Consider the following 15,463-nt stretch of genomic DNA (forward strand, 5'->3'; position numbering starts at 1 on the left):
TTGTCCTCCCCTACCCTCCCCTGCCCTCCCCTCCCTTGTCCTCTCGTGTCTTCCCTTGTCCTCCCCTGCCCTCCCCTCCATTGTCCTCCCTTACTCTCCCTTGTCTTTCCTTGTCCTCCCTTGCCCTCTCCTCCCCGTCCCGTCTCCCATAAGGACGCGTCCAGATAATCCATAACGATAACCATAACCGTTTCCCCCCAGTAAGCCTCACCCCCCCCTCCATCCCATTGCTCTTGGCACCCCACTCGCAAGCTCACTATCCCATTATTCCTCCCCCTCCCCTCCCCCGCTCCCCCCCTCCCCCCATACCAAGTACCCTTGCCCCCCCTACCCAGGTCCCTTCCCAGTACCCGTGCCCTTGTCCGTGTCCTTATTCGCGTCTGTAGCTCTGCCTGTGTGTCCCCTTACCTTCCTTTTTGCCTTACTTCGTTCCTCCTTACCACCCGCACCTTCCCCCCCTTCCCTTTACACCTTCCCTCTCCCCTCACCCTTTCCCCTCCCCTTCACCCATTCTCCCTCCCCCTTTCCCCCTCTCACTTTTCCCCTACCCTTTTCCCTCTCCCCCTTTTCCCCTTCCTTCCCGCTTTTCCACCTCCCCTCCCCCTCCCCTTACCCCTCTTCCTTTCACCATCCCCCTTCCCCCTCACCCTTTCTTTTCTACTAATCCCGCCCCCTTACCCCCATTTCCCTCCCCATTCCCCTTAGTTCCCTCTCCTCCTCCATTCCCCTCTTTAACCCTACTCCCCTCCCCTATTCCCCTCTCCTTCCCCATATCCCCCACTCCCCCCTGGCCCCTTCCCCCCATCAGTCTTGACAGTCGCCACTCCCATTCCGTTCTCCATATTACCTCCCTCGCACCTCCTTACTCCCCTCGTCTCCCCCTCCATCCCCCCTCCCCCTCCCCCTCCCTCCACACCTTCATATGAAAAGCGGCCATAACCGTTCCTCTCGCTCTTTCATTGAGGTTATCACGCGGCGTTGGGAATGGAACCCCGGCCCGCTATCGCCCCGGGTCGGGTGGTGTGTTTGTGTCGCCCCGACGAAGAGAATGCGCCTTGCGGAGTTCGGGGATTCAAGGAAAACTTCGAGGGAGAGTTGGAGTCCAGACACCCACCGTTAGTGGTCTTTCATCAAGGAAGAGGCAGCCCTCAGGGTGTAGTGTATATATACTGGACGCCGCGAGATGGGAAGCGTGGAGGAGGGAGACCAGACAAATGGTGGAGAGACGAGATAGAGAAGTTTGCAGGAGTGATGTGGAAGTTGGCGGAGTCGTGTGAGTCGTGGGATGCTATGAAAGTCTATGTTCAGCAGTGGACTCAGAAAATATATATTATATATATATATATATATATATATATATATATATGTGTGTGTGTGTGTGTGTGTGTGTGTGTGATTAACATACACAAAAAAGATAAGGGTATGATGAACAAAAAGTTTGTTCAGCAAAACGGTAGAACTCCAGTGTCTATCAGCATAAATGAACAAAATCTCCGCATAGTTCAGATGAACTAAACTGTAAAACAATGTCTTGATCATATCTAACACGAGCCTTTGTGTTCTTTGTTCAGATGTGAACTAATGTGGGAGGGGCTTTCGCTCAGGCTCCTCCTTTTTCTTAGCCCCGCCCTCTTCCCTACATAGCCTCTCCTTGGCTCCGCCTCCTGTCCTTCGTGGCTCCTCCTTTTCCTTGGCCCTGCCCCCTTACCTGCATAGCTCCACCTCCCGTTCTTCGTGGCTCCGCCCCCATTTTCTTTAACCCCGCCCCCTTGTCTTCATCACTCCTCCTAAGGTCCACCTCCGGTCCTTCGTGGCTCCTCCGCATTTTCCTTGGCCCCGCCCCTTTGCCTGCATCGCTCTTCCTAAGCTCCGCCTCCAGTCCTTCCTGGCTCCACCCCCTTTCCTCGTGAAGGATAGATGAAACTAGAATTTTTTCAGTATCACACTTTGCATAAGATATCGGTGTTTATCTGATGTGTTTCTTTGGACTCCGTCCAGAATTTTGTATTTCATTTAAAGATAAGCGGCGGTGACATTTTCAGGAGAAATATGAAAGGAAAAGGGAAATAAAACGTGCACGGTGTAAAGATTGTTTATTAATATTTATTTAATGTATAACTGTGTGTGTGTGTGTGTGTGTGTGTGTAGTATCAAGTTATACTCGAAGGAAGTGGAGTGGGATTGGGGAGTACCTGTTCAGTATTTTCTCTACTCTCCCCCACTCTCCCCAACCACTTCCTCTTTCTCTCCCTTCTCCCCTTCTCCCCCCCCCTTTCCCCTCTCCCCCAACCGCTTACTCGTCCTCTTTTCGTATCCTTTCCTTTCCCCCTAATTCCATTTCCCACACTTTCCACCTTTTCTCGCCCCCTCTCTTCTCATTCCATTTCCACCACCCTCCTCCCTTCTCCCCCTCTCCCCCTCCCTTCCCCCTCTTCCCTTCCCCTTCTTCCCTTCCCCCTCTCCCTCTCCTCCCTTCTCCCCTCCCCCTCTCTCCTCCCCCTCTCCTCTCCCCCTCCTCTCTCCTCCCCTCCTCCTCCTCCTCCCCTCCCCCTCTCTCCTCCCCCTCCTCTCCTCTTCTCGCCCCCTCCTCTCCTCTTCTCGCCCCCTCCTCTCCCGTCTCATCTTCCCTTCTCCTCTCCCCTCCTCCTCCCCTACCTCTCCTCCTCTTCCCCATCCTCTCACCCTCCTCTTCCCCACCCTCTCCCCTCCTTTCTTTTCTCAACCTCCTCTCCTCTCTTCCCTCATCTCCCTCTCCCTCTCCTCTTCCCCACCACTCCCCCTTTCCCACTCCCTACCCCTCCTCTCTTCTCTCCCCCTCTCCCTATCCTCCCCACCTCTCCCCCCCTCTCCCAACCTCTTCCATGACCTCTCCCCTTCTGGTATAGAAAGCACACACACACACACACACACACACACACACACACACACACACACACACACACACACACACACACACACACACACACACACACACACACACACACACACACACACACAGTTGCTCCAGAGTGGTCGCGTGGAAGTGTCGCTTGCTATTGGATGACGATGTAAACTCTGCGGAGCGGTGGGGCGGACCACATCGTCGCGCACACACACACACACACACACACACACACACACACACACACACACATACTTTCTCCCTCTTGCCCTTCCTCTTATCTTCCTTCTCATTCCTCCTACTTTCTCCTCTTCTCTGCCTTTCCTCCCTCGTCCTCTTCTCGTTGTCTCTCCTCCGTAGCCTCCATCTTCCCCATCATTCCTCTCTCTCTCTCTCTCTCTCTCTCTCTCTCTCTCTCTCTCTCTCTCTCTCTCTCTCTCTCTCTTTCTCTCTCTCTTTCTCTCTTTCTCCTACCCGACAGAGGCCTCTTTCAGATAGAGAGAGCGAGTCACCCAGCCTTAACTCCCAGTTCCCAACTCCCAGTTCCCAACTCCCAGTTCCCAACTCCCAGTTCCCAACTCCTAGGTCCCACTCCCAACCCCCCAGCCTCCCAGCCTCCCAGACTTCCAGCCAGGCTCGATGACTGAACTCCCTACTCCCAAGTCCCACTCCTAGGCATACTTGCTGCCAACTCCCAGGGTCGCTCACTCCCAAGTCCCACAAGAAACCCGGCTCTGCCCGTGTAAGGGTAATTAATTTACCGCCTCCTTCCACCTACCCTCCTCCACTTTTCCTTCTCCACTTTCCTCCTCCACTCATCTTTCATCAATTTTAGTCATCATTTACCCCCTCTCGCCACTCTCACTCCTCTCCTTCTTCCCATTCCGCCTCCCTTTCCCCATCCCCTCCGCCTCCCTTTCTCCCTCTCCTCTATCTCCCTTTCCCGTCCCCTCCGCCTCCCTCCCCCTACCCTCCGCCTCCTTTCCCCATCACTTACACCACTTTCCTCATCCCCCTCCACCTCCCTGTCCCCTCCCCCTCCACCTCCCTTTCCCATTCCCCTCCCCCTCCACCTCCCTTTCCCATTCCCCTCCCCCTCCCCCTCCCTTTCCCATCCCCCTCCACCTCCCCCTGCACCTCCCTTTCCCATTCCCCTCCCCCTCCACCTCCCATTCCCCTCCCCTCCACCTCCACCTCCCTTTGCAACCTTGCCACCCTCCCCTTCGTAATATACGCAAATCCCTTCCTGCTTCCCAGCCCCGTCGTCCTTCCTTCATTTCTTATCCTCCACCTCGGAGGTAATATTGTTTGTCAAAATATTTCATAACCCTTTCGTTGTGGAAGGAGTTTCTCCCAGCGAAATAAAATCGCTTAGCGGCAGCCAGAATTAATAAAATAAAGCAACGCAGGGAGAGGGTTGATGTTCTCGTTACTAAATGATAAAAAAAAAAAAATGACGTCACTTGAGAACGGTCTATGAAATGACGTCACTTGAGAACGTTCTCTGGTCGAGATGACGTCACTCCTGAGAACGTTCTGTAGACGAGATGACGTCACTCCTGAGAACGTTCTGTAGACGAGATGACGTCACTCGTCTTCTGATTTGCTGAAGATTTCGATTACTAATTGCGTTGTTGTTGTTCCCCGTGGCGACCTCGTTATATCTGAATGTATTCTGGACCTTATCCGAGGTGTCGCCTCGATGACGTAAGGAATGAACGTTGGGCCTTCATGGGCCGATGCAGGACCGGCCTCTTCAATACGGAAGATTGTAAAGAAGCCTCCCTACCAACTCCTTTATTTATTGTTTGTTTACTTGATTATTTGTTTTTATGTTTTCTTGAGTCCTCTTTTCTGGTTCCTTATTTGTTTAACTTATTATCTTCGTATTTGGTTGTTATTTTCCTTTGATTATATTTGTTTGCATGTTTATGTGTAAACAAGATATGTACGTGGTGCATTTGAGAACGAGTGGCGACCTCGCCAGGATGACCCGAGGGGTTTCATATGTGTTTGCTCGCAACACTTTTCATCGTGACGCACCTCCCACCCCGGCACCCACTTCTTCCTCTCTTCTTCCTCTCTTCTTCCTCTCTTCTCTCTTTCCAATCTTTTCCCTCTCCTGTCCTCCAGTTTCCCCATCTCTTCGTTCTTCCACCACAGTGTGATTCTTGTGTTGGGTAATGTTATTGCCTTCAAACGTTATCATGCAAACATGTAAGTTTTCATACTTCCCCCACGCACGCACACACGCCTACATACATGCTGGTGAGCATATGTACGCACACGTGTTTACTTGTGCGTTTACACACTTATATATATACATATATATTATGTAGACAATACATACCGTTACATGTCATTTTTGTGCGTAAATTTATGTAAATGGAGTTGTTAGAATACACACACACACACACACATATATATATATATATATATATATATATATATATATAATTGTGTGTGTGTGCGCGCGCGTGCTCATACATTCATCGAATGCTTGCTTGCATACCTTACGTGTTGCACACACCCCAGCGGAGGTTCTTTTGTTGTTTCGGAAACACTTCTTTGCAGTAACCAGCGCTTCTGTCCTAGGGGACGATATCGCACCTAAGAGGAAGAGTCCTGGTGATGCTAAAGGAGAGAGAGATTTGAGGAAATTAGCAGAAAAGAGGGTTAAGGGATGTCAGAAGCAAGATTTTTTTTTTTTTTTTTTTTTTAGAGAGAGAGAGAGAGAGAGAGAACAGTAACCATTCATGAAAGCATACTAGGTGCCGGTATAGTATGTGATGCACATGCACGTTTCTGGTATAGTATGTGATCTACAGGTTGTTCTGGTATAACTTGTGATCTACCCATGTTCCCCTTTCTCGGTGGAAAGTCCTGGTGGGCGGTAGTACTAAAGAGGTCTTCCGTACTGTTTGACGCTGGTCCGTAGGGGTTCCCAAAACGTAAGTCCTCCTGTACTGTGCGGCTTCCAAGACGCATAACAAAAGAAGACACTTTTTTTTTCGTTTTCTACTCCTTTTCATAATTTTCTCCCAATCATCATCTCCCTTTCATTTCCTTTTCATCATCTTCCTTTCATTTTCTACTCATTTTCATTTTCTCCCTTTTACCTTCACCGTTTCATCTCCCTTTCATCTCCCTTTCATCGTCGTTTCCATTTCTTCTTCGCTGCGTGACTCATGTCCGTAAGGGTGTCACAAAATTCCCAGAACGTAGAGTCCTTCCATACTGTTTGGCTTCCAAGCCGTATAACATAAGACACTTTTTTGTCTTTATTTTTTTCTCCCTTGCATCATTTTCTCCCTTTCATTTTATTCTTCTCCTCTTCTCCCTTTCATTTTCTTCTCCCTTTCATATTCTCCCTTTCACCTTCTCCCTTTCACCTCCACTTCATCTTCCTTTCATTTTCTTCTTCTCCCTTTCATTTTCTTCTCCCTTTCATTTTCTTCTCCCTTTCATATTCTCCCTTTCACCTCCATTTCATCTTCTCCCTTTCATTTTCTTCTCCCTTCCATTTTCTTCTCCCTTTCACCTTCTCCCTTTCACCTCCATTTCATCTTCTCCCTTTCATGTTCTCCCTTCCATTTTCTTCTCCCTTTCATATTCTTCTTTTCACCTTCTCCCTTTCATATTCTTCTCCCTTTCACATTCTTCTCCCTTTCACGTCCATTTCATCTTCTCCCTTTCATTTTCTTCTACCTTTCATATTTTTCTCCCTTTCATTTTCTTCTCCCTTTCATTTTCTTCTACCTTTCATATTCTTCTCCCTTTCATTTTCTTCTACCTTTCATATTCTTCTCCTTTTCACCTTCTCCCTTTCATTTTCTTCTACCTTTCATATTCTTCTCCTTTTCATATTCTCTCATTTTCTTCTACCTTTCATATTCTTCTCCTTTTCACCTTCTCCCTTTCATTTTCTTCTACCTTTCATACTCTTTTCCTTTTCATATTCCTCTCCCTTTCACCTTCTCCCTTTCATTTTCTTCTCCCTTTCACCTTCTCCCTTTCATTTTCTTCTGTTTCATTTTCTTCTCCCTTTCATATTCTTCTCCCTTTCATTTTCTTCTACCTTTCATATTCTTCTCCTTTTCATATTCTTCTCCCTTTCCTCTTCATCTTCATCTGCCTTTCATCTTCCTCCTCTTCGCCCGCTTCTTTGTCTTCGTCTTCTTTACTTCTTTCCGTCTTTCATCATTTATCCCATCGCTGCTACTGCCAACAGTTGACCACCAATGTTGTTACCTTCAACATCTTTACAACCGCAACAAGTAATCTTCAGTGTCAACACCATCCAATATCGTTCCCTCCTCCACTACCACCACCACCACCACCACGCTCTCCACCGTTTCCACCACCAACACCTCCACCTCCACCCACCTCCTCCACCACCTTCGCCTCCAGTAGCGATCGTTGAGCCATTTGCATGAGACGTGACCAGCATAAGGACGACCTCATTGCCAAGGGTGAGACTCGAGTAAGACTCGGATGAGGTGGAACTCGGCGCCGTGGAGGCTCACCTCCTCCTTGAACGAGAACCACACGCTGAGGTCGACCTACATGCAGCACCTGACCCTCAACGCCTCGTCCTTGTAACTCTTCTTAATTTTGAGAGAAATTCTCTAGTAACAGCGACATCAATCCGATATATATTTTTTATGACAGTCGCATGCAGGATTCGAACCCACTGCTTTCGGCCACCCGTAAGATCACCTTCACAGAGCCTTAACCCACTACACCAACAGAGACTGTAAAAGCCTTGAAACCTGGAATCGAACTGATTCCCGAGGATAGGAAAGATCACTAATCTGCGACCCCAATTCCTGTTTTACACAAGGCCCAAGCCCACCAGTTGGTGTAGTGGGTGAAGGCTCTGTGAAGGGGATCTTACGGGTGGCCGAAAGCAGTGGGTTCGAATCCTGCATGCGACTGTCATAAAAAATCTTCTTAATTTTGTTTACCTTCGAGCAACTTCAACCTTACCTCTAAATCTAACTTTAACCGTACCCTAACATAAACCCAAGACTCCAGACTTAACTCACTCCTAACCTATACTAACCCTAATCCCAACCCTAACCCCAATCCATCCCTACCCCAACTTGGAATACGAACACGCCGCTTTAGCACATCGTTCGTATTCCAAGTCAGTACCGAATTACCACAGAACTCAGTTCGTCTAGACCGGATGTAGTTTTCGTGTTAGCGTCTTCGGCGACGAAGAAGGCCCTCTGATCCACTTAGAGCGTCCTCAGAAGTCTGAGACAGGTTTCTTCTTGGCCTTGTGTAGGTGGGAGGGTGGAGGCGGTGGTGGAGGTGGAGTGCGTGGTTGGTCGGCCATAGGGTGGAAGAAACTCACACATAAGAAAATGTGGGGCAAGATGTACACGCAACCGAGCATGCATACACACAGTTGGTAGAGTTCCCGGCTGTCACCACGGCGGTCCGGGTTCGAATCCCGCCCAGGGCTGAAATAATTTCAATATTGCTGCGCTGCGGGCTGTTATTCCAACTTACGTGGACGGGGAGTTGGGGATGTGTGTGCGTGTAAGGTCACAGTATTACCCATAGATCGGTCATACGAGGTCTGAGCTCTCATCCGGGAAGGAAATAACTGTCGATTACGAGTCCTACACGTGATCCAAGACCATGGTGAATCACACAAATAAATACGTTACCGGGCTGAGTTATATTAATAATTTAACTTTATTGGAAAGAGATTCTCTCCTGAATAAAATCGCCTGACGGCCGTCGGAACATGTATGTGCATATGGACCGTAAATAACTCTGAAAGGACAATCAGAACTGGGGGGGAGTGTCTACAGACTGAATAAAATCGCCTGGCGCATCTATAACAAAAGAGCATATTGAGAAGTTTGCAGGAGTGACGTGGCAGAGGTTGGCGCGGTCGTGTGAATCACGGAATGCTATGAAGGAGGCCTTTGTTCAGCAGTGGACTCAGAATGGCTGATTTGATTGATTGATTGATTGAATAGTAGTGAAATAAAATTGAGTTCCACCGTGGTGTTCCCGAGGACTTCCTCAATGTCAAGACTCCTTGCCACACACACACACACACACACACACACACACACACACACACACACACACACACACACACACACACACACACACACACACACACACACACACACACACACACACACACACACACACACACACACGCATGACGTCACTCCTGTCTCCATCACCCCCTCACCCGCAACTTCCCTGTTTCTTGGAATCCTCGAGCTCCTCGAAGGGCGACGAAGGCTTCGAGTGGGACTCGAGCGTTGTTGTTTATCTCCGCGACCTGTTGCTCCTGACGAAGGGACCACGCGCACACGTGGGTTCGATCCTCCTCCTCCTCCTCCTCTTCCTCCTCCTCCTCCCTCTCCTTCCCCTCCTCTTCCTCCTCCTCCCTCTCCTCCTCCTCAGGATAGGATAGTGGTAGCAGTAGTGTTAGTTCATCTTCTATCGCCTAGTTGCCCTGTTTTCTTCACTGTAGCTTAGTACAGTAAACACAAACAGCCTCGTTAAGGCCAGTAGGCCTGCTGTTGTTTGTTCTTCCTTTGTGTTCCTTTGTGTTCCTCTAACAGAATTCTCTGTCAATTGTCGGTTGCCCCAAAGGTCGTCCCGAGGTCTCCTCCGGGTCCATTTGTGTGTGGTTCGCTTCGAGAAGAAAATAGATAAATAGATAATGAAAATCACATAAATGAGTGAATAATGAATGAATGAATAATAAATAAATCAATACATCAATACATGAATGTCACACAAGTTTACACTCAATTCGACAGTTTTGATTCAGTGAAAAGGACTTTGGGGTGTTAGTGAGTCCGGACCTTAAATCCAGGAAAATGTGTATTAGTGCCAGGAATAGGGCTAACAGAGCATTTGGATTTATTACGAGGACTATTACAAACAAAAACAAAAAATGCAAGGGGTAATTATTAAACTCCATCTGGAGATCGTTAGACCCATCCTTATGCGGTGCAGTTTTGGTCTCCGTCCTGTAAGATGGATATCAATTTATTAGAATCGGTGCAGGGGAAAATGACCTAAAGGGATTAAAACTTTACCATGCGAAGACAGGTTTAGCCACCTTAACTAATACGCTGTAAAGACAAAGAGCACGGGGTGATCTAATAGAAGTATTCAAATGGGTCAAGGGCTTTAACAAGGATTATCCAGGCAAGGTCATCATATTAAGACAGCAGGGCAGGAATCGTAGTAATGTATTTAAATTGTGGAAGTTTAGGTTAAAGAAGGAAATAGGGTAGAATTGGTTTACCAACAGAGAGAATTGGTTTACGAACAGAGTAGTTAAGGAATGGAATAAACTTGATAATTATGTAGTGAGCGTTGAAGCAATTAGTTATTTTAAGAGAAAATTATACAACTTTATGGATAGAGATGACAGTTGGTAATGAACATGGAACTACCCACTGTAGGCTCTGTGGTCTCCTTCAGGCTTCTCCATCATTATATTCTTATGTGACCATCTCTGCTGGGATGCGAACTTGAGACTACTCTGATGGTTGAAAATAAGGAAGTTCCATTCAATTCCTTCTCGTCTTAGTCTCGTAATTACACAGCCTAAGGTTTGAGTCTCAACAAGGGTGGTCTTTAAAAAATAATATTGATAATGATGATAATGATAATAATGATGATAATGATAATAATGATAATAATGATAGTAATAATGATGATAATGATAATGATAATGATGATAATGATAATATTGATAGTAATAATGATGATAGTAATGATAGTAATAATGATAGTAATAATGATGATAATAATGATGATGATAATGATATTAATGTTGAGACATTCTGACAAGTTGAAGTGGGTGGGAAGAGGAAAGACTGGAATCTTATTCCGAGTTTTATTCTTGACTAGTTTCGCTGCAAGCTTTTTCAAAAGCGAAACTAGTCAAGAATAAAACTCGGAATAAGACTCCAGTCTTTCTTCTTCCCACCCACTTCAATAATAATAATAATAATAATAATAATAATAATGATAATAATAATGATAATAATAATAATAATGATATTAATAATAATAATAATGATAATAATAATAATAATAATAATAACGATTATAGTAATAATTAATAATAATAATAATGATTATAATAATAATAATAATAATAACGATTATAGTAATCATCCTACTACCACGAAGTGGGAAGTGAGAAACCCCTGTCAGTTGCGGAAGGCCGCTTTTCTCTCTCTCTCTCTCTCTCTCTCTCTCTCTTTCTTTCTTTCTCTCCCTCTCTCCCCGATGTTTGGATTGCCTCCCTGCCTAGCCAGGGCTGACGGGAATCAAACTCACGACCATCTGATCATGAATTCAACACGGTATCCACTGGACTACCACACGGCCCACCTTTCTTCTAGTAAAAAAGAATAATAATAATGAATTAATAGGAAAAGTAAGTAAATAGAATGATGACTGTATTATTTTGACCCTCGCACTGTGGAGGGGGAGTAGTCACCCTCAGCTGAATAAAATCGCCTGGCGCCAGCGAGAATGAGGGGCTTTCCCCTCAACCATTAAAATCGCTTGGCGCCAGCGAGAAAGGGGTTTCCCCTCAGCTGACTAAAATCGCCTGGCGCCAGCGAGAATGAATATGAAAAAACTTCATTCCTTTCCGCTAAGGAGAGTTTTTTTTCCTCAACCGTTAGAATCGCCAGGCGCCAGCGAGAAAGGGGGTTTCCCCTCAGCTGACTAAAATCGCCTGGCGCCAGCGAGAATGAGGGGCTTTCCCCTCAGACATTAAAATCGCCTGGCGCCAGCGAGAATGAGGGGCTTTCACCTCAGCTGGATAAAATCGCCTGGCGCCAGCGAGGATGAATATGAATAACTTCACCCCTTCCGCGGAAAAGAGACTTTCCCCTCAACCATTAAAACCGACTGGCGCCAGCGAAAATGAGGGGCTTTCCCCTCAACCATAAAAAAAATGCCTGGCGCCAGCGAGAATTAATGTGAATAACTTCACCCCTTCCGCGGAGGGGAGGTTTCCCACTCAACCATAGAATTCACCCAGCGCCCACAATTGCCGGTGTGAGATAGGAAATGGATCCCCCATAGAAAGTGGACCCCGGGGACCCAATGGGAATTGGACCCCCACTCAAAATACAAGACATTTTTCTGTTTATAAACAGGTAACACATCAGCATATATAAGTGTTGTTTATTGAAGTAACTGATGACAATGAGTTGCATATTTAAGTGGGGGTGTCCATTTTCCGCTATAGAAAATAGACCCAGGGTCCAATTTCAAGGGGGGTCCATATTCCATTTTTCACTGGTACAGGAGCTGGTTTCCCTGAGGGGAGGGGACAGGTGGGGTGGGGGGGTGGGGGTCCGTGGAACAAGTGCCGGCATTTGGCGCCAGATGGGCCTCCCTCCCCCTCCGGCGCCAGACCCTTATTGTTAACACGTGTACATGAATTATATGTAACAAGACTCCAATTATATAACAGGATGGTATCTACCATTATTCTTCGTTGGCCGTGTCGTTTTGTTTCGTACAAAATCCGATGGTAAATGTACTTCTGGGGCTGTGTATATCAAGTGATATGTAGTTTACAAAAGATTTTTTTTTATTTATTTTATTTTATTATTATTATTATTTTTTTTTTTTTTTTTGAGAGAGAGAGAAAGAGAGAGAGAGAAATGTGTCGAAATCTTGGGAAAACTTTTTTTATGATGATCATAAAGAAATTATGCTTTTTGTTCAGTATCACAAAGGAATGCCAGATTCTTATTTGCTCAGCATAAAAGAATGCTACTATGTGTTCAGCATAACAAGTGTTATTTGTTCAATTTAACAAGGGAGTGTTGTTGTTTGCCCACCTTAACAAGGGAGTTGTTATATGTTGAACATAACAGAGGAATACTATTATTTGTTCAGCACAAAAGAATGTTATTATTTGTTCAATATAACAGGAGTGTTAATTTGTTATTTGTTCACCATTTGTTCTTCGTTTCAGGTAAGTTTCAGCAGTGGATGTGAGGGGCCTCCCTGCGTGACACACCGTCAGTCAGTAAGGTCTTTTTTGTTTATATATATATATATATATATATATATATATATATATATATATATATATATATATATACACGTTACTATGGTGATACCCGTTCTTGTGAACGGTGCACTTGTCACTGTCCCCCCTCACTGTCGTTACCAAGGTAAGGAGGAAGAGGACGGAAAAGGGTAGTTGATAAGGAGGGCCAGGAGGAAGGTAACAAAGGAGAAGAGGGGGAGGAGAAAGGGGAATAAGAGTATGATAAAGGATTTGGAGGAGGAGGAGAAAAGGGAAAGGAAGAGGAGAGGAGGAGGAGGAGGAGGAGGAGAAAGGGGAAGACGAGGATGAGAAAGGATTTGGAAGAGGAGGAGGAGAAAAGGGAAGGGGAAAAGGAGAGGAGGAGGGGGAGAAAGGGGAAGAAGAGGCTGAGAAAGGATTTGGAGGAGGAGGAGGAGGAGAAATGTTAAGGGGAAGAGGAGAGTATGAGGAAGGGTTTGAATGAGGAGGAGAAGGAGGATTTGTAAGAGGTCAGGTCAGGTCAGGTCACGGTCATTAACCTGAAATGCAGTCATATGGTTTTGTTGTTGTTGTTGTTGTTGTTGTTGTTGTTACAGTCCAATTACAATGTAAGTGAATGGAGGCGTTCACACGCAACCGCGCGTTTTTCCTCGACTATGTTGTACCGCTGGTTTTGTTGTTGTTGTTACAGTCCAATTACAATGTAAGTGAATGGAGGCGTGTACACTGTACACACAACTGCGCGGTTTTTCCTCGACTATGCTGTACCGCCGCTATTTCAAACTGCTAGTGTGAGCAGGGCCTAAATGGAAACATTTAGGCCCTGGTGTGAAATGTCTCTTCGCCAAAATGTCTAGTTCAAATATTTCGATGACCAACGAAACGACTCTTCGCCAAATTGTCTCAATCAAAATATCGTTTTGCCAAATTGGCTCCTAGCCAAAATATCTCCCGACCAAAATGTTTCCGATCCAAAACATCTTTGCCAAAATGCTCCCCACTAGAACGTCTGATTGCCAAAATGTCTCTCAACCAAAATGTTTCCTCACCAGAACGTCTCTTTATCAAAATCTCTCCTGGCCAAAATGTTATTGCCAAAATATTTCCTTGCCAAAATGTTCCCTCACCAGAACATCACCTTGCCAAAATGTTTCCTCGCCAAAACATCTAGCCAAAATGTTATTGCCAAAATATCTTCTTCCCAAAATATTTCCTCACCAGAACACCCCTTTGCCAAAATATCTCCTAGCCAAGATGTTATTGCCAAAATGTCTGCCAAAATATCTCATTGCCAAAAAAATTCCTCACGAGAACATCCCTTTGCCAAAATATCTTCTAGCCAAAATGTTTCCTCACCAGAACGTCTCTTTGCCAAAATGTCTCCTTGGCCAAGTGTCTCGTAGCCAAAGTGGTGTGGCGGGCAAAATATCGCCAAGGAAAAAGTTGAAGGCCAAGTTTGACAAGTTTGAGGGAAAGTCTATAACTACATTAGTTTTATATTTGAATGTAAATGGACAGTGGTAAGTGATTTATCCAACTAATTTGTAAATCGTACAAATAAGTAATTAGTATTAATAATGAACATTCAAAAAATTAAGTAGGAGAGGTTTTGTGTGTGTGGTTAGATATTTCTTATTTGAAGAGAGAGAGAGAGAGAGAAAGAGAAAGAGATAAAATCCCTCCTGAGGAGGAGAAATGTCCACGAGAGAAAATCAAGAACTTCCTCGTACCTGATATATTTTAATTTAACCTCCAACCAACCAATCCAATCCTAAACCTAACCTAACCCAACCCAACCCTAAACGTAAACGTAACCTTACCTAAACAAACCTAACGTAAACCTAATATAAGCCTAACCTAAACCTAACCCTAAACGTAAACCTAACCTAACCTAACCTAAACAAACCCAACCCTAAACCTAACCTAACCTGAACAAACCTAACGTAAACCTAATCTAAGCCTAACCTAAACCTAACCTAAACCTAACCTAACCTTACCTAAACAAACCCAACGTAAACCTAATTAAGCCTAACCTAAACCTAACCTAACCCAACCCTAAACGTAAACCTAACCTAACCTAAACAGACCTTACTTAAACCTAATCTAAACCTAATATAACTCGACTTTTCATAAACAAAATTTTATTATGATTATTATTGTTGTTGTTGTTATTATTATTATTATTATTATTATTATTATTATTATTATTAATTATTAATTATTATTTTCCTTTTGTCTTATTTTTCGTTCGCGTTATCCTGACCGCTACCCATGGGGAGAGAGAAAGAATTTAAAATTATATTTTTCTCCCCGGCTTATGAATATGAAACAGGATTAGAGAAAGATGGCCTCACGACAGGAGACGCCTAGCAGCGGCTTAAGACGTCTCCTTTGCCTTGTGTACTGGGCCTTCTGGTGTATTTCCGAGAAGAGTTTTGCTCAGGATTTTGGAGAATCTCGATTGAGAGATGTCGTCGGGGTGGTATCGATTCTGTACGGACGCGAAACGTGGACCTGCA

General features: G+C 45.3%; 1 protein-coding gene across 25 annotated transcripts in view; it reads left to right on the forward strand.

Moving 5' to 3' along the window:
- Nucleotides 1–15,463, forward strand: part of shep (RNA binding motif single stranded interacting protein alan shepard) — a 654,273-nt gene that overhangs the window by 178,525 nt on the left and 460,285 nt on the right. The gene's annotated exons all lie outside the window — the stretch shown is intronic.

The sequence above is a fragment of the Oratosquilla oratoria genome, chromosome 41, assembly GCF_046742065.1.
Source record: "Oratosquilla oratoria isolate Oo_2021 chromosome 41, ASM4674206v1, whole genome shotgun sequence".
NCBI classification, from domain to species: domain Eukaryota; kingdom Metazoa; phylum Arthropoda; class Malacostraca; order Stomatopoda; family Squillidae; genus Oratosquilla; species Oratosquilla oratoria.